The sequence below is a fragment of the Athene noctua genome, chromosome 2 (assembly GCF_965140245.1).
Source record: "Athene noctua chromosome 2, bAthNoc1.hap1.1, whole genome shotgun sequence".
NCBI classification, from domain to species: domain Eukaryota; kingdom Metazoa; phylum Chordata; class Aves; order Strigiformes; family Strigidae; genus Athene; species Athene noctua.
Genome location: NC_134038.1, coordinates 54674744 through 54699634, shown reverse-complemented (window position 1 = coordinate 54699634; position 24891 = coordinate 54674744). Strand labels below are relative to the sequence as shown.

General features: G+C 36.2%; 1 protein-coding gene across 2 annotated transcripts in view; it reads left to right on the top strand.

The window, feature by feature from the left end:
- The window catches only part of DLGAP1 (DLG associated protein 1), a 422469-nt gene that overhangs the window by 79487 nt on the left and 318091 nt on the right, over window positions 1–24891 (top strand). For both annotated transcript variants that reach the window (XM_074899140.1, XM_074899141.1), the window contains exon 2: window positions 8307–8448. The gene's annotated coding sequence lies outside the window, so the exon portion shown is untranslated. The remainder of the gene's footprint in view (window positions 1–8306; window positions 8449–24891) is intronic.

Genomic DNA, 24891 nt, shown 5'->3' with positions numbered 1-24891 from the left:
GTATCCAGTGTCTTGTCCAATCTTAGGAGATACTGATAGTTTAAAATGCATTCAAGTATGTGAGTTTGAGGTGAAAAATATGTTTGGGAATATGCAGCATCAGAAGAGGTCTGAAACCCGCTGATACTGGTTTTAGAACAGAGTAGACACAGTCCACACTAAACTGAGATTGCAATGCTTGCAGTCTTGTTACTGTCCTGACAGACTCCAAAATAGATCATTCACATTTGCAGGGCAGAAAGGGGACCATCCGAGAATGAGTGAAAAATAAAAAATTAATGTGAGAAAAAAGAAAAGAAAAGAAAAGAAAAGAAAAGAAAAGAAAAGAAAAGAAAAGAAAAGAAAAGAAAAGAAAAGAAAAGAAAAGAAAAGAAAAGAAAAGAAAAGAAAAGAAAAGAAAAGAAAAGAAAAGAAAAGAAAAGAAAAGAAGCTCCAGAATGCATACTTAATTTTTAAAGCTGTATTTAAGAAAGAGTTCTGTTAGTGATTAAGAGTTGATCCATTTCCTTGCTAGATGTTAACTTTAGTTAAATGTTATAGGAACATGCAGTGGTTTTTTTTAAATTAGAAAGTTTCTTTAAATTGTACTGTAAAGTCCCATATAAATGGAACTTTTCAGGCCTTCCCTCCGCTACTGTCCTTATACTGAAGTGACAGATGTGGTATTAGGAGACAGCTATCCAGTGCTCTGTCTAATCAAACACTTCATAAGCAGTAGTATACTCTCATGAGATTTTAAAGAAGATCACAACAGAAAGTTTAAAATGTATATTTATGATAGAATGAACCTTTACAGTAACAAATATATATATAACATTACCTAAAGAACATCTTTGTGGTTGGAGACTTCTGCAATTTTTTTGTTTGTTTGTTTCAAAAATGTGAATGATATATTTTGGTTATAACAGAACTCAAAGCGATCAAACCTAGAGGACTGAATGATAAAGTTTGTAGATCTACCAGTTTTACACAAGTATTGCCCCTTTTCTACACATCTGCATAGTGACCCGTTTCAGACTGGATGTCAGCCTTATATCTCAGTTTATGTTTTTTCTCTAATATGGCTCACTGTATTGGTATGATTTAAATATATTGGGGGGGGGGGGCCTTAGTAAAATAGTAACATCCATTTTTTCTTAGTGTGGGAGTGCAAATTAATGGTTAAAGACAGAGACAATGAGCCATGATTCCCTGGGACTATTCTGGGCTCTGAGCTGACTCACTGCATAATCTTGCTCAAGTCATTTAAATTCAGGTGAAATGGGCCCCACTAAGATGATGAAATAATGTATGTTTCAGCCTTTCTTCCTCAGTGGATTTTTCTATACAATTCTGCTCCTCAGTCACCAGCATGAATTTATTAATATGTTGTTGCATAGAATCATTGTAAAATGTGTTTTAGTAATTTTAAAATCCTTATTGCAAGGTACTTTTTTTCCTGATAGAAGCAGGTGGGTATATGTTATTCTGTTCTGTGGAAATATTTTCTCTAAAATGATCCTCTTCTGCATCCAGATGAAATGACCTTTCAAAAAACATTGACACCAATAATAGTTAATTGCCCATCAGTAGTGTTGATACCTGGAGGTATCACTGTCTCATGCTCGGATCTCTGCAGTGAACTAAATGATCCTTTGTGATACATGAGTCCCAAGTCAGGCCACTGAACATTTGCTCTCCACTGTAAAGAGTACATCTGCTACTGATGTGTGAAAACTCAAGAGACCTTAACTTTCTTTTTAATTCCAGTATGTGGAACGAAAATCAAAATACTGACCACTTTTGCCAAGTCTTCCAGCAAACTGTAGTGGAATTTAACACAGAACAAAGCATGCTTTCCCTTCCATTTCCTTCCAGGAGCTGCATCCTGTATTACTGTGTTCTGCCTTTTTGCTTGTCTTGTTTGTTCCAGCAAATATTTTCCTTTCTCTAGTTAACATTCAAAATTTAAAAATTGAGGTACTTAGAATTCATCCAGTATCTGTGAAGTTGCTCTGGTCTTTTTGACAGACACATTGGATGGCCTGTGAATTACTTGCATCAGTATAGCCCTTCCACTGCCATAATACACAGCTGACTGAGGAGGATAAGAAATTATGGCTCAGAATGACTTCACATGACTACACATCCCAGCAGTGTGAATGGCAGCACCAAGCAGTGGTGATTCATTCCCTCAGCATTGAAATTGCCAGCTTTCAGAGGAAAAGGATTACTTTTGAACAAAGAAATGCTTTATCCAACAGAGAGTACAGACATTATAGAGTTATTAATCAGGGCAGTCATCCTGAAAGTAGATTTAACTGCAGGATTTCATGTAGAGGGAAACTAGAATTACGGTAGGAAGCAATTGAGGACTCAAAGTAGTAGATAGAATTGCATATTTTAAGGGCTCCTTAAATTACACCTGGGGAAAGGTTCACTCTGTGGATGCTAATGAAATGGTTCCTGTTTGTGTGGTTCAGTGTTTTCTTTGGATGGAATCTACCCAGTATGGTAGTTGCAGTTGGTTGTAAAATAGGAAGACAACCAGTTTAGTTTGCTTTCCACTTCAGCATCACTACAGGTCATTTCTTTGCTAAATCTTGTACGCAAAGCCAAGTCAGCCTCATCATTAACGAGATGGGACACCTTAAAGGAAAACCCAAATGTGGCAGGTAACTATACTGGTGATTTCTGGCTGCTAGCAATCCTTCTTTGGAATCACTTCTCAAGCATGAGCTGAGAATTAAACTGGAGCAGCTATTGTCTTTATGAAACATAAAGCTGAGGTGCTATTCTCCTACAGCCATTGCAGAGCAATTTGGAGGATTTGGAACGCCCTGGCTCGGCTTCACTTCTTTTTTGGAAAGTGCCTGAAATAGAGCAAATCAAATTTCTACCTTGTCTTCTAGATATTGCTGTGGTTCAGCTGAGGGCAAAGTAGTTTTGCATAGATTCAAATGATCATTTAGGTTAAAAGGGGCTTCTGTACCTCAAGGACAATTTCAAAGCTAGATCAGGTAGCTCCCTTGTCCCATTGAGTTCTGAGTATTTCCAGATGTGGAGGTTCCACGATCTCTCTGAGTAGCTCACTCCAGGGTTTGGCCACCTCCCTGGTGAAAGAGGTAGACATTGTCAGTTGCTCTGTAAATGTTCCTTGTAGAAGGGAGTTGCTTTGCCTTTCCCAAAATAAATTATATTTTGATACGGCCTTCTGGCTGCAGACGAAGTAATGTGTAAGTGCTAAGGCTTTAGTGACCTTCAGGCTAACAGTACCTCCACTGAAGTGCTGGGAGTCCAGGTAATCATCATTTATCTCTGTGGAGATTTTCACATGCCCACAACATTAACTGAGCCAAATAGGGCTTGTGTTCTGTGGAGCCCTTTCATCAGTGGGTCTGTAAGTTTAATGAAGTCTTCACTTCACAGAATGGAAGGGGTGTCTGTGAAAGTTACAATAGAATAGGAGCAAGCAGAAATAACAGAAATTCTGAAACCAATTCTTAGAAACTTAGATGTCTTGGAAGTGCAATTAAAGATTTCACAGGTGGACATTTAGAAAAGACACTGCAAAACTCATTAGTATTTATCATAGTTTATGACATCGCAGATTATACCAGCCTATATTTCTGATAGTTCTTGAAAGACATGTGGTTCCACCATTTACTAATATCTTAGGTATTTCATTATACCTGTAAAATTGTTGTGAAACATAGTCATTTTGATTTGGTAGTGCTTTTAGCACCCATTCTGCAAGGGTGTATGTGTCTGCACAAAATAAGAAATAATAGGTAATTATGTGTTTTATATTTTCTTACACAACATCACAAAATTTCATTCACTAAAGTTGTTAAGGACTTGCTCAGAATTTGTATGGGGTTCTGCTTCTTTATTTGCTGGAACTTTGGTAATGAAATTCTAACCTTGCATAAATGGGCATGATTGCTGCCAAATATCTGAAAGACATGCATGTTCAAGGGAAAAATTGCTCCAAATGTGTCATGGTATTCATTTTTATTTAAAGGCACAAGTATTTCTGTCCTCAGTAATATATATTATACTTGAAAGCTTCCATTTCATTTATCACTGTAAAATCTTGTGTCGAACAGTCTGTAAATTCTCGGTCTACTAGTTTCAGAAAGTCAGGAGCCAATATGTTATTAACAACCATGGCATGGTTTCTGTTTGGTCTTAATGGAATGCTCTGTGATCAGTCCATGTTGTTATGGAGCTCAACCTCATCCCATTGACTTGCAAGATTATTAATAAGGATATCTATTCTTTCTCTGGTGTGACAGTGGAGATTGACATCTTGGTAGAGCTACACTTAGTGAAACAAAGACTTAGGAAATAAGAAATAACTACAGTTCTGGACTATGCAGTTTCAAGTAGTCTTTTCTTCCCAGTGCACATTTTTAAACTGAAGTTGAATCTGTAGATATGTCTTAACTACAAACTTCATAAATCATTTTCTGCAAGATTTAAAAGGCAAGCTTTACTAATTTCAGCACCAAATTGTCACCTGGTTTCCTAATCAGCATTTTTCTGCTAAACTCTTTTAGCTCTAACAGGCATCATTCAGAATAACTGTTTAAAATGTGTTCCAGGCTGGTCATTCATAATACTGAGACTGAGGACAGCTTTTCCATTTTGTGTTACCTCCTTTCTATGATTATGGAATAATACGTGCTGTATCTTCAGCTCCTTGGAAGATAGATGAGATTTCAGTAATCTCACTGTGTTGTTCTGCTATATTTATGTGGACTCACAAATGATGTGCAGTCTGAAAGGAATTAAGTACTGAGAAATTCCTTCTGGAATCAGCTGCTGTACAACCACACTGTTAAAACTAAAATAGTTCTTCATTTCCTTGTTTTTATTGAGTCTTATTCCTGAGAGTGTGCAGCATATTCCCTCTCCATAAATAATGATCAATTTAATTTACTGCATAATGGAGGGAACACCTTCCTGACCTTCCCACTGGGGCCTTTTATACTTCTAAACCTGCAGAAATGAAACTATCTTTGGTCATCAGAAGACATATGCCCAGTTGTACAAAGTGAAAGATGGCCTAAATTTCTGTCTCAGCTTTTGCAGCAGCTTTAAACAGTCCAATCCTCAGCTGACAACTCATTATTGCACACTAATGGTGGCCTATCTTACAGGAGGATCTAGGAAATAATTTATGTGGAGGGAATTGTTACTGCTTTGCCAAGGAAGAATAAACAGTTGTTTTAACTGCCAACATTTCTGCGTCTGGGTTTTCATCCTAACTTCCCTGGTAATTAGTTTGTCCATCTATACGTATGTGCACTTGCTTGTGTGTGTGTGTGTGTGTGTGTATTGCTCTTACCTCATCTACCCTTCACAGTGCTTCTGAGCTCCTGGTAAGAGTGACAAAATAAAGTGAAATTTCATTTGATTTGCTGAAGTTTTATTCACAGCTGTTTCAAATTCATTTTTTTATATGCTTTTGGGCAATTTCATGTCTGGAGAGAGGTAGACAGAAAGCTAAAACGTTTATGGATGGTCCAATTCATACAGTATGGAAGTTATTTAGAACATATTTTAAATAGCACGTTTACAGATAACTATGGTTTGCCATATTTCCTATAAAATGTCAAGTTCTTTAGAACTGGTATCATTGAAACAGGATATCTGATCACAATGCATCTGTCTTAGTATTATTCAGTAGTCCTTTGTTTTACTGGACAACCAAAATATGTGCTCTGGTGTTTTCAGTGAAAATGTTTTCTTTTTGAGGTCAGGGACTTTTTTATCATGTTCCTCACAGATCACTTTATCACTTCTTTTCATAGAAAGATATTGTGCATTTTTTACAATTTATCAGTTTGTTTATGAGGAAGAAAATAGCGTCCAGTTTGTAATAATGGAGACACTTCTAAGTGAAATCCACTGATACTGGAAGACATAGTGTTAGTTTGAGATATGGGGGATCATATTGTCCCACTTCTTACTGTCTCAGAGAGCAGGTTCACATTAAGCATGTTCATGAGTATATTCATTACTTTCATTATATTGTATTTGCAAATAGGCAAATGTAGCTGTGGATGTTAAGTGGAGACAAATAGCTGAGGGACAGTAGCCCTTCATTTCATTTTGTAGAAAGAGTAGGGGAAGTGAAGCAGAGAGAGTGCTCCCTTGGGGAAAGAAAGGCCTTGAATCTTTTTTTATGGAAATAACATTAGCATGATAGTTAGCATGAGACACTCATATTTAGAACAGGGATAGTTTCGTTTTTCCCTTTTTCTGAGGCAGAGAGCAGAATTAGGAAAATTCTTTCCATCTGGGATTCCTCTTGTATTCCCATTGAGAACATAAATTGTTCTGTTTTCCTAATTTTTTAACATTTTTTTTATTAAATTCTCATTTATGTTTACATTATTTCACACTTATTTCCTCTTATATGAGCTATAATTACTCTTCCATTATCAAAGCATATTACTTTTAGTTGCTGGATGCCACTGCTTGATGTTTATTTCAACCTGTCTTTTCCTTTCTTTCATTACTCCAATGAGTGTTAACCATTTCTAAAAATCTGACAAGAATCTTAAATGACTAAATTATACATTTGTTCTAAGGCATGTTGAATATGTCAACAGCGCAGCAAAAAGAGATTTTAAAAAGTCAATTGATCATTGAAATGAGAGAGGTAGAAGTGTATCCACTATTTATCTGCCGTTGTGTGGAGTGTGTGGTATTAGGTAGAGGATATGAATTTTATTTGTTGTGTCATTCTTTAAACAAGCAGTTATTGCAGAAACAATTATCCATCTTTATACGCAACTTTAGTTAATTAAATGCTTTGCAGTACCTACTGGCTTTAGGACATTGAGTGGCTGGTGAGTCATAGTTATCTAATTTCACTGTTATTTTCTAAACCCAAATCTGTCTTATTCTGCTGTGTGTATTGAACTCAGCAACTGGGCCTCTTCACTGATTCCAAGCGATTCTTTCCATATTCAGCAACCTTGCTTTTCCTTTTCTTTCAGGACCTTTTCAGAGTGGTGGGTTATGTAATTAGTTGCAAGTCCAAAGACCACTGTCTGCTCACTTCACTTATAAATTCCAAAGATTTACCTGAAAGTTACGGGCTTTCTTCACTGCTGTGCATGTTGTCTCCAGTCCTTTAAATTTATCTTTCTTATTATGTGATGGTTTAACCCCACCAGCAACTAAGCCCCACCCAGCTGCTTGCTCACTCCCTCCCAGTGGGATGGGGGAGAGAATCAGAAGAGTAGAAGTGAGAAAACTCATGGGCTGAGATAAAGGCAGTTTAACAGGTGGAGCAAAAGTCATGCATGCAAGCAAAGCAAGACGAGGAATTCATTCACCACTTCCCATGGGCAGGCAGGTGTTCAGCCACCTCCAGGAAAGCAGGGCTCCATCATGTGTAACAGCTACATGGGAAGACAAACCCCATCACTCCGTGTCCCCCCTTCCTCCTTCTTCCCCCAGCTTTATATGCCAAACATGATGCCATATGGTCTGGGATATCCCTTTGGTCAGTTGGGGTCAGCTGTCTTGGCTGTGTCCCCTCCCAACTTCTTGTGCACCCCCAGCCTCCTCACTGGTGGGGTGGGGTGAGAAGCAGAAAAGGCCTTGACTCTGTGTAAGGACTGCTCAGCAGCAATGAAAACATCCCTGAATTATCCACACTGTTTTCAGCACAAATCCAAAACATAGCCCCATACTAGCTACTATGAAGAAAAATAATCTATCCCAGCCAAAACCAGCACATACTAGTTTCATTAAAAGCACCCTTTTACTAAGTTGCTAGTTGGCAAAATGCTCATACTGGGGGTATGTGACCAGGGCTGCTCTCAGAGAAGTCTGAGTTCTTAAAACAACTAAAAACCCCATCCAGCATGTTGTCCCACTTTCATGACCATCTCTACCTATGCCTGGCTGGGTGGATTGCTGTGCCCTGACAGTTGTCTTCTCTGGTTTGGTCCTGGAAATCTCTGACCATCTCTGTGGCCCAGTAAGCAGAACTGGTTGTTATTTGGCATCATGCTCCAGCAAATGCTGTATGCAGTAGAAGCAGTTGTGCAGAGATGGCAAATTCTTATTTCAGTCAGAGTTACTGTGTGCAACTTGATTTTACCTGTGTCTCCTACTTTGCTAAGTATTCTGGAACATATTAGTTTCTTTTAGTAAAGTAATTCCAAATTACAGAGATATATATTTATTTAAAGGGGAGATTTCAGTAGTTTAAAATGAAATTTCATCAATCAAAGCTCTTTTCTTCTCTTCAGCTAACTTTATATTTATTTGGGTGTTTGTTTTTTTTTTTTCCTTGGCAGCCTAAAGCAGCACAAGGGTCATATTGTTCAGGATTTCAAAGAGCCATCGTTTATCTTTGTGGATACAAGTAAACGGACAATGGTGTCCCGACCATCTGCTCCATCTGCTTGAGAACAGTCTTCTGTGCAAATGGCATGAAAGGTAATTTAACCTCAGAAGGTGCCCACAGAGCTTCAGTTCTGTTTACCATTGTCTCTTTGCCAGTCTAAAAATAAATTGTGCTGAACAAAAAAAAAAAATCCCTTCTTTCCTGATTTAAAGAACAGATCATCAGAGGAGCTAATTTCACTAGCAAGGGGTTGTTTTTCTGTTCTAGTATTTTTCTAAGAAGCAAAGAGCTTTTCTGGGATAAATTGTAGCTGTCTTATAATTGTCTTTGTTGCTGTAGGAGGCTGTTGTTTTTCAGAGTACAAAATAGGATATAATCATAGAGTGGAACTCAGTGCTGGGTGATACACACTTTCAACATATCAGATGCAATTCTGCCATGAGCCCTTTGCTATTTTGCTTTGCTAGCCTCTGCGTTTTAATGAGAAAAGTACCTGTGTTAGTAAGCAAGAAGTTTTTTTCGCAGAGGGATATTCTGTCCTGAAAATGATGAGTGCTTTCTCTGGCTGCTCTTTTTCAAAGCTTCGTTTGGTGGTAGTAGTTTCACTCTCTGGTCCCAGTGAAACTGTTAAAAGGCTTTAAAAGGTTTTTAAAATTTCACTGCCAGTAAAAAAATCAGAATAGTGGTTGTAAAATGTATGTGTGTGTGTATAAATATATATATAAAGAAAAAATAGCCAAAAAAGGGAAAAGGAATTCCTTTCTAAATTTAAATACATATTTCAGGATACAAAAAAAAGAAGAACCTGACATTCATCTCACTGTCACAGGTTTTACAGTTCCTACTGGCTCTGGTGGTTAATCTCAGGACTAGCCAGAACAGGCTTCAGGTGCTACCCCACAACTTTAACCTCTGTCTCATCTTCTGCCATCTACTATGCTAATTTCTTCAGTTCCTATCACTACGGATAAAGCAGTTTCTGGCTCCTTCATGCTTTCTTACTGTTTATGCTCCATTCCTCCTGCGCTGTGGTAGGTCAGACTAGTGCAAGATTTGAGACTGGGTTTTTTGCGAAGATCAGAGGTCACATCAAACGTTGTAGAGCATATTCTCTGGGAAGCTGTGGCTGTGCAGTCATCTTGCATGCTTCTGTGGGAGGAGAAGTAGAAGATGTGTTTTTCTGGCTGTTTTGTCAGATACCTTGCTCTGAGGGCACATGGGAGTATCAGGAGCAGAAAAAAGGTAAATGTAATCTGTATTCAAGATACTAACTTGGATTAAAGTAACAGTGAAGATAGCATGTCCGTGAGGAACAAAGTATGTCTGAGGTGGTTTTGTTGCTGACCTAATAAAATGTGTCTTACTGTAATAAATACATTCTGAACATAAAAATGGACCTATTTTTTATATTTAATTGCAAAGGAGTACCAGGTCTTCACGGTGGCATAGCTTTTGCTCCTACTTTATAACATAAGCCTGATTCATATTTTTCTTGGACATTTTCACTTAGATTTTTTTTTTAAAAGCAGAAGAGGTGGAACATGACAGATTTGAAAATGTTTTATATAGCTTTCAACAAGAAGCAATTTATAGCAACTTGAAGTTACATAACTTCTAACTTCACTTTTTTCATGGCATGATTTAGATAGATCTGGTGCTTTCACAATAATTCAAAGAAATATGCAATCAGTCAATCCATCTTATCTATTTTAAGTATTTCCAAGGAACCATCACTCTAGTTTCTAGGTTCTAAATCTGAATACAAGTGACAGTTTGCCACAAACATGCATTTTTCAAAATATAAGAAAGGAAAATGGCTTTATTCGTTCATGAAATGAAAACTTCCTTAAATAAAGGGATCCCATATTGTGGCTCATTGTATTCCCTACACAATTAGTATTAATTTGTGCATGTACTTTAGGACAAACTGTATTTGTCATAGGAAGATGATGGGTTTGGTCTCCAGCAATAGCCTTCTGGTAGATGTATAAGACCCTACAATTATCAGAAAGATAATGTAGTATTACCTTTTAGTAATTGCATTCGCCTAAATATAGGACAAATAAACACAACAAAGTTTTTCACAGAGAAACATTTAGGATAATCTAAGAGGGCATCTAGGAATTCATCCAGAGGATGGTTTCAGAATGCTTATAGCCAGAGGTAGTTTGAATAATATCATAAAATAGTTTATTCAAGTCATTATGTCATATTGTTCAAATGAATCGTTGGGCTTTTAGTCAAGTGAATAATTCATGAACATTCATTTAAAGGAATTTAATCAAGGCATCTGCTGAATATCTTCACAGTTCATTCAGTTTTACCTATAGTACTATCAAAGCAATGCCTCAACCTCAGCTTGCACCTATGTGTGGTTTGGGTTTTGCATCATTTTAGCTCACAAAGAAGCCAGGAAAAATAAGGTTGACAGTATAGGGCAGAATTAGGTGGCTGTCTGGGATATAGAGGTCATCCAGCTGAGAAAAAAAAGTAAGTTGAGACAAGCATGAGGAGAAGTACAAGAGCTAGAAACTTGAAGTGCATGGAAAGAAACCCAGCAGATAGAAAAGCCTGTGCTTCCCAAATATTGTCTGCTTTTGACTACATTAGTATATTTACTTATAATCTTTAAATGTTTACTCCTTGTTCATGGTTCTTCCACATCTGTAAAGTAGATGTCAGTGTTTTTACGGAAATTTTTCAATCCACATGAAAGTTTTACTAGAACTTTACCTAGAAGATATTGGAATTAGCTGAGGCTTTTTTAAGGGCAGGATCTGCCACTGCAATTCAAAGCAATAGTATCAACAACAGATGAAGATCTCTACTCTTGAGCTAAGAGAAAGATTTCTGGAAGACTCGTTTAGTATTCTCTGAAGAATGAAAGTCATGAAGATTTGAGAGCTCAGTTTATCTTTTGTCTCTCAAAAGGTACATGGTAGTTCTGTATGTTATTGTTGACATTTTACTGAGCAACATATCATTATTACATTCACAGAAAGCAGGAATTAGAGACTAGGTGGGATTTGATTTGTACCTCCCATCTCTTCCACCTCAAGGACCATGTTTGGACTTCATTAGTTAGTTACTCTTTGAATTATAGTCTCTCCTGAGATGAAGTGGTCAGGGAAGAGAAAGAAGTAAAGAATATTTTTACTCTCTCACATGGATGTTTGTCTCAAGCATCATCCTCACCCATAACTACACAGAACTGACATTTGATTTCATGAGCTGAAGTTATCTGCTGTCATCTGCCATGATCTTGGGCTGTGGCTGGTTTTCAGTCTGTGGTGAGGACACTTCAGTGCAAGCATGTGTAGGTGTCTGAATGCTTGCTAGATGTCTCAATTCTAATATATGATCAATGGACTATATATCTTTGTGGTACTCAGGCTAAAAGAATGATTCAAATAACTAGCTCCTTTAGGTTCAAATCATGACACCTGTGTGTGCCGCTAGTACCATCTGAAATGTGGCAGTGTATGTGGGACATCCACATGGAACTGATAATTAGACACAGTACCTGTATGAGACCTGTAGCATCCTGGAGTGATAGCTGGAGGCTAGGAAGGAATATTCCAGGGTACCTCTAAGGGCAACTGAATTGAGCCTTAGGTGTCTAGGTAACGGCAAACTTAATCATCTTTCTTGAAAACAGGCAACAGATGTTGGGTATGTTAATCTGAAACTGAACTCTATCACATGTAACTGTGTCTTTATTGTATGTTCTGCAAGCAGCCTCACTGACATGACAATCAGGCAGAGAATTAGAAAAGTAAGGAAGGTCATCCAGGTTTTGTCTTGTTTGCTTACTGTGGTCCCTTGTAGGAGTGTAACATTACTATATTATGCCAAAGAGAAGCTTTCAAGGGCAGGCTCATGAAAATTTGGCTTGAAGCAGCTGAAACAGCTACCAGTCCAAGCTTTCTGCAAACTGATGTGCAGAGGCATGATCTTAGGTTAATGGGCACAGGTTTAAACAGGAGGTTCAGACTGAATATAAGGAGAAATGTTTTCACTCAGAGGACAGCCAGGTGCTGCATCAGGTTGCCCAGAGATATTGCGCTGGCTCCGTTCTCTGAGGTGTTTAAGACCCAACTGGACAAAGCCCTGAGCAACCAAGCTGTTCCGTCTCACAGCTGACCCTGCTTGGAGCAAGAGCTTGGACTAGAAACTGCCTGATGTTCCGTCCTACATGAGTTTTCCTATAATCTTAAAATACATTATTTCAAGAAGTGAAGCCAGTAGCTTCTCTGTTCAAGCCCAGTTAGACAAAGACAAAAGAACTATTTCCCCTTAACTGAAGGTATGAGGACAGTAATTTTCCTTTTCTGGTGGGAACAAATATGGCCACAGAATTAATTGAATTAACTCTGTCATGGTACTATATAAAATAAAAGTTGGAAATTAAAATGGTTTGTGAAATCTTGTTGTTGCAATCAGCATTAAAATATTGTGAAGGCACAGAAAAGGAAAAAAAAAGAGCACAAAGATTTAAGGTGGGTTTGGGTTTTGTTTTGGTTTGGGGTTTTTTTTTTTTTTAATATTATGCCTTTTTTGCTGTGAAAAGGTAAAATTAATTTTTTTAAAAAATTAAATCCTACTCCCTTATAAGTGAAACGAGACAAACACACAGAAGAGAAAGAAAGTTTAACAGTTTGACTTGCAACTAGAAATGTAGGATTTCATCAAAATTAGGAAAGCCCATGAAAAAAATTTCAAACCGGTCTAGAATATTTTCTCTCTTCTCTCCCCATCTCAGTGGAGCAAAAACTTCCCTATATATTTAAGAAAACATTGAAATAGCTTTTATTACCTCCCTAATTAAAGCCATACTTTATTTCTTTAATCACAAGATACGTATTACAGATAACCTGGCATATACTGCTAGCTCTGCCTATGCAAAAATAATGACTTAATTTTGAATTATGACACATTTGCATACAATATGAGCTGCATTACACAAAAAAGATACTGAATTACGTTTTGCCTTTGCTACTATTAGAAAATAGCTGGTAAAAATGAAAAAGAAAGTAGAAAACCGCAGTTTCCTTGACTTGTGAGCAAAAAGAATGTTTCCAAAGTACACAAAATGGTACATAGAGAACCTATATTATAGACGTTTCAGATAAAAATCATGTTTTTAAAGAAAAAATTTTGAAAATAAAAGAGTAAAGCATATCTAGCACAGAACAGTAGTAAAATCAACAGTGAATGTGAGGTATTTTGTATTAATTCGAAGAGCGGCGTTTGAGCAGGCTCTGGAGTACAGGCACTGTGATCTTACTTTGTTATTTAGTGTAAGCCAATTGCATACTTGAGTAGAAAGATGGCTGTGAGTGTTGGAATGTTGGTCGTTCCTGTCTGTACCAGAGGCCATGTACCACTGAGCTGGTAACCTCCTTCCTAAAAAAGCCTGACATGTGCAGCAAGATTAGGTTGGATGTAGCTAGTGTTGCTTCGTGAACAGCCACAGACAACTGAGACAACTAAGAGTGTGCTCATAATGCCACAGTTTCCTACAACTTATAAAAAATAAAATTCTAGTGGAGTGTGACCAGAACAGGCATCAGATAACTACCAAAGGAACTTTTCTTTGTTGCATCAAAATCTTAAAGGGTATCTGCAAGAATGTAACTATTTTCAATCACACACTCAGGAAAACACAGGTCACTTGGTATTAATTTCAGAATGACTTTTTAGTGTCATTGGCCATGTCCCAAAAATATTTTCACCCTTTTTCACACTGTTGATGCTCTTTTAACTGTTGTAACGTTGTCTTCAGTTAGTTTATGAGAAGCATGCCATTATAGTTCATAAACATTTGATTACAGCAGTACTACTATTTAATGTTTCAAGATTTTTCCCTTTAATAGTAAGTAAAGCAAGTTGTCTAAAATTGGTGATCACTAAAACTTTGTAACAAGATGTATTTCGTTTTGCTGTTTTAACATCCAACTCCCATGCCCTCAAGTTTTAAAGTTTTGTTCTGTTATTTTCAAGCTATCACCTCAGAAGTTTGTTCTGATTGAACCTTGAACTGATCATATAGGCCAATAGCATAAAATGACATAAATGTGCACATAGTTATATTAGTTCTGGAGAATGCATGCATGCAGAAGGCATTTCATGAATTTATAAATAGTTTCATAAATAAAGGAATTCTTTACTGACATTTTCATCTTTGTATTGAATTGGACTGATACATTGAATTATTTCCAATTTTTAAAACTGTTTGGTTATACACAGTCATTAGTTCTAGCTGGAGGTTTTGTTTACATAAATATATATAAGTGTATATGCTTGATTTCTGCTTGACTTGCTTCTCTACCACATCTTTCACCTACTGTTTGATTTTTCTTTCCTCTAATGCATTTTGACATTTGTTTGAAATGTTCTTCAATAGCAACATTGCTGACATTCCTCAGATATTTACAAACACATCGCCTTTTAATACTATATGGCCTGTCTTCGTAGAAAATGACCTGAAGTAGGGATTTGTATGTTTAAGAAGAAATTGGTGGTAGGTTTTTTGGTTTTATTTTTTTATGTGGTTTGGGTTTTTTTCCAAGGGTAGGCTAACACTGTTCAACTGTGACTATGCTCCCTAGAGAAGATACCACCCTCATGAGATTGTAGTATAAGCGTGCATTTTGAATCCCTATTCAAAACTGATGTTTGTAAATAAATAATTTTGTTAGTACTTGCATCAAGTTTTATCAGGCAAAGTATCCTACAACAAGATACAACATTTAGATTGTGATTTGTTCCATCGTGCTGAGGCTGAAGGTGTATTATGTATCTTAGCTGCAGAACAGAGCTATTTTCATATGCCATACCTGGGAAAGTGCAGCCGATAGCATTTGGCCTCTTGGTTGGAAATGGTATGGCAAAGCTTGTAAGCCTTTTTTTTTTTCCAGTGCTATAATAGTTAAATCAGTCTCAGAATTATCTTTGCATCTCTCTAAATTATGGCCAGTAGTTTCTGAAGGAGAGGGGTTACTTCTCATACATGATTAGCTTTTGAAGTAAAAAGAATATGGAGGTTCTGTAATGAAGTCTGACTGCACACAAATCTTACAGTCAGAAAGGGATGCGGTGCTTTCATCCTTCTTTAGAAATAAGACACATTCTTTTTACACTGTTTACTTGGAAACTTGCAAGTTGAAATGGACATGAGGTCTTCCACTTCAAAACCTATTAATTTGATAGGTGTTAATTCTTGGGGAAAAAACAGGTTTTTAATATGCTTTTGGCATGCTTCCATTTCAGCACTTTAAAAGTCATTAAATATTTCTGATGGTTCTCAATTTTTAGAAGAAAAATAGGTCAGCAAAGTCAGTAAACCATTTTGTCTTTAGGAGTGGTGATGTCTTGAAAGATAGTAAAGTGATGAGATTTATTCTTGCTTCATATGAAAAAATTACATTTGTAACATGATAAATTACCTCTGGGATTAATACTACCTTTCAATCAGTGATCAGTGCATAACACAATGAAATTATAAAAAGTAATTTAAGTATTGGAATATTAAAATTATAGTAATTTGTAGTTTTAAACTTGAAGTACCATTTAGACTACAAAAAATACTGCATTGCTAAAGGAATCATGGAAGGGTAGAATATGCATGGGATTGTATGAGTGAGGTACAAGGGATTTCAGAGCATTATGCAAAAAATGGGTTGTATAGCTGAAAGTTACAATATGCTAATGGGGTTTAGAAAGCTTGAATTAAATTATTTAGTGATTTTACCATGCTGATGGGATATTATCTGTTTCATTAACTATGTCTATTGCAAATGGAATATCTCTTTTCTAGGCAGGGGTTTGATAGTCAATTTTGTAGTACATGAGTATGAATTTATAGAGATGTTTTTTCCTCCAACTGCTTTTTTTGAGTTTAGAGAACTTCGGTCCAAAGGACTGCAGTGTATGGCTTGTTAAAGAGAGCAATGGTCAACAGATAGTGGTTTCACCTTTTTTTTTTTTTTCTTTATTTTTCTCCTTACAGTCCAAATATGCTACAGAATTGACTTCTCTAAGGCATCTCAGAGTAACAGCAGTTAGGATTTAAGTCTGATTAGAGTTGTCATTATGTAAGATAAGCTTGTTTGGGTGGTTCTTCCAGAAAAGCAGTTTGCAGTGGTAGGAGCACCATGTTTCTGGATATCAGCACTCTATTCCTGACAAAAAATATAGTGGAAATAAAACAGAGATGGGTCTTTACTTCCCCTTTTTTCATGTTCAGTATATATACTGTCTCTCACAAAGTTGCTTGTGAATGATGACAATTAGAAGGAAACTCTTTTCTCCTATACTCTAGGGTGGGGTTTTTTTGTATTAGCAACAACTGTCTTTTCAAGTGGGGAGATTATTTTTGCTAAAACACAGAGGCTGCTTTTCTCTCAAGTGAATTGCTCTGCATTGGAAGCTAATGCTGAAAGTCAACCAGATTTCAGAAAGAGTGAGAAAAAGATATTTTTTAAAGTTTTTTTACCTTTTATTGTAAAGATTATAACTTTTAAGTATTTTATTTTAGCATTTGCAACATGCTCAACATGAGTCAGTATCTGGAAACTGCATTTTTATAGATGCATAGAGTGCTGGGTATTTGGTTCAAGTATTAATTCAATTTTACAGAATAGTCACAATGAAGTTAAGAGAATGTGTAAGACTCATATCTGAGGCAGAATTAAACAGCGGATATATACAGGTCATAGTGTATAGTTAATAAGTTAAAATAATAAAAACGTAATGTTACTGTAGGATTCTCTCTGTTAAAAGTACTTAATAAACTATCGCGGGTTTATTTTACACACTTACTGTTCTTGCATTCAGCATTACTTTTGTAATTCTTAAATGAAGTCACCTCAGCTTCCTCAGTCACCTGTATTAATGACACATAATGTACCTAGGTATTTGAGTATTGAAATTGAAGAGAATATAATGAACTAATAGTAATTGAAAGGAGATTAACAGCTCTGTGTAATGTTCAGTAATACTTAAATAGATTTTTTCTCTCTTTTTATTCATTTATTCCAAACAGCCTGTCTTCTGAGACTGACCTCTGGTGGAAATTTTACCTTGTTTAACAAATTATTGTCATCATAGCTGCTTTAATTGTAGAAGCACTCTCCATAGGCAGTGAAATTAATTTGCAACTTGAGTGTACTTTGGGAATAGAGTTCTGACTTTTTTGAAAGACACTGAAGGTTTCTGGGAGAAAGGCATGCCTAACCATACTGAAAGCTTTGGGGTACATAAAACTTGAAGGCTAGAAGGCAAACTGAAATTCGGTAGTTTCATTTCCACCGATCACACAAGAACTCTTGTGGACAAGTAGGCTAAAAGGAAATCAGATTTGCCTCTGTTCTTTGAAGTACAATGAAATTCATACTTCCACCCAAAATGTGTCACTCAAAGAAAAAATATTTTCTAGTTAAATGCCTTTTTGACCAGAAAATAGCAAGTCATTGAAACATTCTGAACAGTTTTATTCTCCATACAGTAAGTACCTAAATTTTGTTGAAAAACCTTTTCTTTGCCTTTAAGTCTATCTCTGGTATTTACTTAACTGGATGCAGTAGTTTTATGTGTTTTATGAGGCATTACATATATTTCAGAAATGAAGATGACTCAGAGTTGTGAACAATTTGCAGTCCATTTACAGTTGTGTTGTATTATTAAAAATTCTGATACTGCAATACAAACTAATAAAATTTTTACAATTTGAAAGAAGTTTAAAATATTCGGACAGTTTACAATAAAAAAGCTGAGTAGTATTGGAGGGCTGACCTGGGTACTTTACAGTAGCTGAGGTCTTGAGTTTAGATGAATATGTCATCTTAAAAATTTATGTCCTGGATTTTCAACATATTCATAAATGGAGAAACTATGGACAATACTTGGTAAATTGTCCCTACTATTAAAAGCATCTTTTTATTTGAAAGCTGAATTTGTCTGATCTTGGCTGTTAATGGCTCCTATTACTAAATTTCTATTGTTCTGTGACACCATAAACTGTAACCAGTTTATCCCTTAACTTTTTTTCTGAGCAAGCTTTTAGTATCAAGCAGTTGTTGACCATTTCCTCATTCTTAGGATTCTTTGCTTCTCCTGGTTTTCAGCATCTCTGTGTGGCTTTGCAACAATAAGGTGGGAAGGGAGTTTGGGGGAGGGAAGAGGACAGCTCCCTGGAATGCAATAGAATTATGAAAATCATGTAAGGAAAAAAAGGTGTTCTTTGTGCCATATAAAAATATGAATGGTAATCTTTATAACTCCGTCCTCTCTGTAATATGTGATGGTGGAAAATAATATTCTTTTTTTTTGATGACTAGATATTTTACACTTCAGAGGAAATATGAACATTAAAAGTGGCTATTATCGTCTTTTCACATCAGCAGATAGCATTTTGGCCATGAACTACTACTACACTGTGGATGCCTTGAACTATGCAAAGCTAAGGATGAATGCTTTGTTATTGGTGTCTGTGAGGTCTTTGAAAACATTATTTTACAAATCACGCTTTCTGGTAGTTCATGAAAACTTTAGTTAAATACAAAATGCATAATGTATAGTACACGTTTACAATTCCCAATAAATTATTATGTGACATACAAATTTCTTAATATTATTAATTTAAACTAAGTGATTTTCTACTCCACTGGATTCTGCAGTGGTATTGCTTAGGGTCTGATTCCAACAAAAGCACTTTTACTGACCTCTTAGCACATGTTTAACTAAATTTTAAGCATAATGTGTTTAAATTTACACATTGTAAATTACTTTGATTAACTGTGGGTTTCCCTTTTTTAAAAAAAAGAAGAACTCAAGAAACCAATATGTTTTTTCATTACTTCAGAATTTATTAGGATTTTTTTGTAATATTAACATTGTGGAAAAGGCAAAGAAAATCTTAACTGGAATGAAATAATCTTTAAGAAATTCTTTAATCATTGATTGACTTTTCTTCAATCACCTTTATGTTTAAAGGATAAATGTCAGAAACAAGTATTTTCTTTTCTATTGTTACTTGCATCTTTTCATCCAACTATGTAATTTGTGGGGCAGTGATTTATATTAGAAATTTTGATCATTTTAGCTGTAGCTGTATATTTCCGAGTGTGACTACAGTTAAGTAAAGAAATGAGGCAGTATTAATCTGGACAGGTGAGGATGATGAAAATCTGGACTTGTGGATCAAAACGTGAACATGGAATATGCTTATTTTTAGTCTTAATGTCTCATAAAACTGAGCCCCAAAGGATCTGAAGTTCTCTCTGATCACATGAGACTTGTCTGCTTGTCCTCAGGGTGGCAGCTGTAAATTCTTTCATGGATGTGAAAAGTAGCAAAAAATGAAAATAAGTGTACTTTTAGTAAGTATTTGCAATATGATTTTGCTGATAGCCAATGAGAAATTTGTTTCATCTGTGAAATTAATTGTATAGTAAACATTTACTATTGTATTTATATTATTGGATTGTTTTCTATATTCTGCTAAAAGAAACAGGGTTGGGGTTTTTTTCATCTCTGTTGTTATCTCTATTTTTAACACAATATCCCTTGAGATCTATAATATATTCTTACTGGACAATACCTTTTAAACTCTTTTTGACTGTTTTGTCGCTTAATTCATGTCTGGATTCGCCAAAAGTGAGGTCACTAGATTTAGCATACCAAAATTCTATTTTGACATTGACTCCCTTTCAAGTGGTCTTACTCACCCAACCAGTTCTGAACATTTCAGCTATAACCTGGCATGCCCAAGAAAATAGGGACTGTGAAATGAGTGTTTCCACTGTGGTCCTCTTCACAGCCTGTAGCGTTATCTTTGAGCAAGTAATGCTCTAGGAAAGCAGTGAGCATAAATAACGAGATAGAGAGAACATATGTAAAATTAAAATCTAGACTACCTGTATTACCTCTGTATTTTGTGGAGTCTTCTTCAGATTTCTTCCTGCATGCCACTAGAATTCCATCTCAGGAGTCTGAAGCTAAGTTTTGGAATTAATATTAATTATTATTAAGGCACCTCAGATCTTTCTTGATAATGTGCATACTTGTAACTCCTCATCTGTGCATTAGAGTGCTTTACTGATCCATCAGATTGCACGGTTCTAGAAAACTGAATTACATTTGAGCATCTGTTGCAGTAAATCTCAGATTATTTCTCCACATTTTCCTTGCTTTAAGCGTGTTTTAATGTAATATTCACTAGAAATTAGCAATGCTAAACAAATTAATCTCACAGAAGAAAAAGCGCCCAAAGTAAAGTGTAGAAAGTATAAAATGACCAGATTGATCATGACAGCATAAATCAATCCTACAGATTATTATGGGAAATTCTTACTTATCATGTCTAACAAAATTACGGTCTTTTTCTGAGTTTATGCAGATGCATATTGTACACTCAGCTTGTTCTTAACAGTAAACAGTGATAGGCTTGAGTGACAACTGCTTTCCTTTTGTGCTTGCAGGAATAACAGGGTGCAAAATAACCGTATGAATTGGGAAATTTGGGCAATTTGTCATTAAAGAGAAGACGACTGATGCATTCAAGTCATTGTCTACATTGGCCAGAAATAATTTCATATTTCTTGTATAACTGAGCCTGTAGATGAGCAGTAGAAAGGCCCAAATCATGGTATTTTTAGTTGTACAGTTCTGCTAAACTGCCTGTAAAGCTGGCAGTTTCTAAATAAGATTTGTCTAAGTTAAACATGGTAAAATCTTCCCATGTAAACTGTAAGGGAATTTGGAGAAATATAAAGACTTTAGGACCACAAAATCTTCTTTTCCCCAAAATCTGTATCAAAGGTACACAACACCTGCCTTAATGTTTGTGCAAAACTATGTTTCTCTGCTATTGAAATCTTCATGCTGATTCCTACATCTTTCTGACAGGTGGAGAATGTGAGGCTTTATGGAAATTAGAAGAGTGTATAATATATACAGAGAACCTTCCAGATCAGACTTTTTTTAACCATAAAATTTTTGAGTGGACAGTGTGATGACAAATAGGAGCTAATTTAGTGAATTTGTGACTCTGAGCTGCCAAACCTCAGCCAAATCCCATGAGGCACCTTAGAGGAGCACAAGGACTTCTCTGCACTCTGCCTGTGGGTACATGGTCATTTGGCACAATATACAAATTCCCAGAAGTGATTCTCCAGCCCCAAGAACACAGGAGAGAGAACAGGGGCCATTTCTTTGTCCCTGTTTCATGTTGTGGGTTTGGTTTTTTTTTTTTCCCCTAGCCAGAGTAATACCTAATTATTGGATAATTGAATTCAAGGGGGTTTTGCTGCTAGCGTGGCATAGAGCAGCCTCAGTGGTCCCAAGAAGGCACTGTCTGTAGGCTGTTATGTAAGAGGAGGAGTTCTGCAATACTTTTCTCCATTAATAAACCAGAACAGCCTAGGCCACTGAGCAAATGTCTTCTGAGTATTAACAGTTCCTATTTATCTGCTAATGAATAAATCAAATTATGCAAAAACACGAATATCAGAGAACCCACTGCATGCCCCTGTGGTACATGCATCCTCTCTTACAATGTGTCATTTGCGTAATTTATACTATTGCTTTTAATCAGGTTTTATGGGAAGATGAAATAAAAATTTAGGATGCCTTTTGTTAGTGTAGTTTATATACATGAAAGAATAAAATTTGAGCAGTTTTTTGCAAATAGAAGAAAATAACTTTGACAGCCATTTCTCTTATTTTATGAATTCTCTGGTCTTAGCAAAAGAGAGCTGATTTCATGGTGGATGATTTCTAAGTGCTGAGTATGAAGTCAACACGAGCTTCATCAGTAGCTGATGTTCTTGGTAGGTGCCATTCATCCTTGATTGCAAGTATCACAAGTAAAAATCTGGTAATTTATCATTCCAAGTGTAGTCCATGGGTTATTTTTTTCACTGATAGAAATAGTTCTGGAGGCAAAATTCTACTATAAGGGAATCAGCTTTGTTATGGCACAAAAATCTTGATTTAACAGGAGGATAAAGCTGCACCACAGCTTGGGAGAGTGTTTGTTTAACCTTTTCCACCTTTATTACCTTGGTGAGTGATATCAAGCATGGCTGAGAGCTCAAATAAAATAAAAGCACTCTAGACTTACTCTTGCAGGTGCCTTTTCCATTTTCTGTCAGGTCTCTTACTCAGCTGTTTCCAAATGCATTGCACCAGGAGCACTGCAGGTTCCACAGAGCACCTCCGATGAGGAAAAAAGGGATTGCTCTTCTGCATCAGCTGAGCATGCCACTGAACACTAATGCTTCCAACTTTAAGAAAGCTGTCTATTATGATTGACTATACAGCATTATATAATCTGCATTAGATAGGTTTTAGTCTTCTCACTGGCGCTATATTCAGTGTGCATTATTCTCACCCCAGAAGAGCACTCCTGTCTTCATTTTCTTTGCCGGTCTTTCCAGCTTGATGGTTGTGATTTTGATTACAGTTTATACCTCATTTAACCTGACTGTCCTGAATATCTTCCAGCAAGCAATGGCTTATTTTTTACAATATTTTCTTCCTTAATCGCCATGTCACTCTTTGTTAGACAGAATTGTCTTTTGGATTTACATTTTCAGTCTTTAACTTTCATCTGTAAGGTCTGAAGGTCTGTGAGGAGGAAATGTAACTCCCCTCCTTTCTATCATGAGTCTGTGATACTCTATATCAGTACACCAGTGGATCTTTCATTTTAAGTATAAAACTTTACTTTGCCTGTTTTCTGTCTATAAACTTTTAACTAAGGGAGTTAAGGGGGTAGGTGTAAGGAGGAGGAGTGACAGTGGGTGTTGGGAGAGGGAAGGAAAAGGAGTTGAAGGAAGTAAGTCATGAATAAAATGTGGCTGAGTGTGTTTTAGCAGAATGCAGATATTTCTAGAAAGACATCATCGCTGCCAACATTTGTTGGTAATCCGAAGGTAAGAACAGCTACATGGTGGCCTCAGCTGGGAAAAATCAGTGCATGAACTTTATCTTCAGAGCCAGGTGATGTTTTTCAAGCAGTGGCTAGCATCTGAGCCAAGGAGGGATTTTTGTAGCTCATGTCAAAGGAAATCTGTTTTATGTCTCTGTTTTATGAGAAGCACTAGCTCACAGTAGTATTTATAGTCATTTTGGCAACTGCTTGGTGGTAATTCTATCAGCTTGCTTGTTTTGAGAAGCCCAGCTTGGTAAAGTAATAAATAAAATGGACAGTGCTTTGACATAGGCTAGCAGGATAATGGGAAGGTGTCTCTTTGAATTCCTTTCATATTGACAGAGCCTCATTTCCAATCTTGTGCAAATAATGAGAAAAAATAGTAATGGCAGTAATTTTTCATAATGAAATGGAGCTTGTAAACTTATTAGAGAACCATAGGCACTTGTATTACTGCCAGAACAGGGTCTCTACTTTGTTACCCAGTCACATCTAGTTCTTGATTTTTCTTTTTCAAGGATACTTGTTTTACTTTTATAGGGTTTTGAAAATACAGGGGGGATTACTTTGCAATGACTAGTTGATTACAGTGAAGACAGAATAATAATTCTTAATTACTAAACAGAAAACTTGAGCTTGGATGAAGAGCATGAACTCGAAGTAATCTACTTGTATTTAAAGCAATAGTGATAACAGTAGAAATTATCAGATACAAAAGTGTAAAAATGAAATATTTTCTAATATTCTTTAATTCACTAAGGCAGCAAAATAAGTAATTTCTGGCACTTTCTAAGGGAGATATTTTACCCTTTTAAAAAATGTCACAGACTATCTTCTTATTTGAAGTAGGTTTTAAACTCTTCTGATTTAAAGGGAGTTCGACTGTTGTAGGTTAGCAGCGTACTACATCCCCTTAAACTGCATAAGCCTTCTTAACACTGTCAGAGATTGTATATTTGTGTTGTACGTGGAAGCAGAAACTGTTCTGCCTGATTGGGAGTGCAAGTGAGTTTATCTCTCTTCATTTTGTTTCAAAGGATTCCATAAAACAACACCAAAACAAAGAAAGTTTGTATTGACTGATACACAGGTTGGTAGCAGGACTGTCCATCAGCAGAGCTTAACTCTCATGTCCTAAACACGGAATGGTATGAAGAAATCAATTAGGTAGCTCATAGACCTCCTGGTGTTCATTTGTCTGTCTGTAACTAGAATTTACTCCTTACAGACATACCCTAGCAAGAAGGGTGGCAAGTTTTCACAGACAGAAAGGAAGCTACATAAAATGCAAAGAATACCAACACACCCAACTGCAGTAAACACTTGATCTGTGTTACCATTTCACGTGTGAATAAAACAGGTGAACAGTACTGGGGTAATATTCACCCTGACTCCCAGTGCAGTAATGGAAAACATACCTAATATTTCCTCTAAAATGAAATATAATCCATAGGGTGTTTCACTGGAATATGATTTAGTATCCATATTATATTTTTTGAGTTCGTATTTCTTAAATATCTGTGGAATTTAACATATTTTTTCATTTAAGAAGAGATAAGAAACCCCCACCATTTGAAATTGGAAGAATATGTAGGGG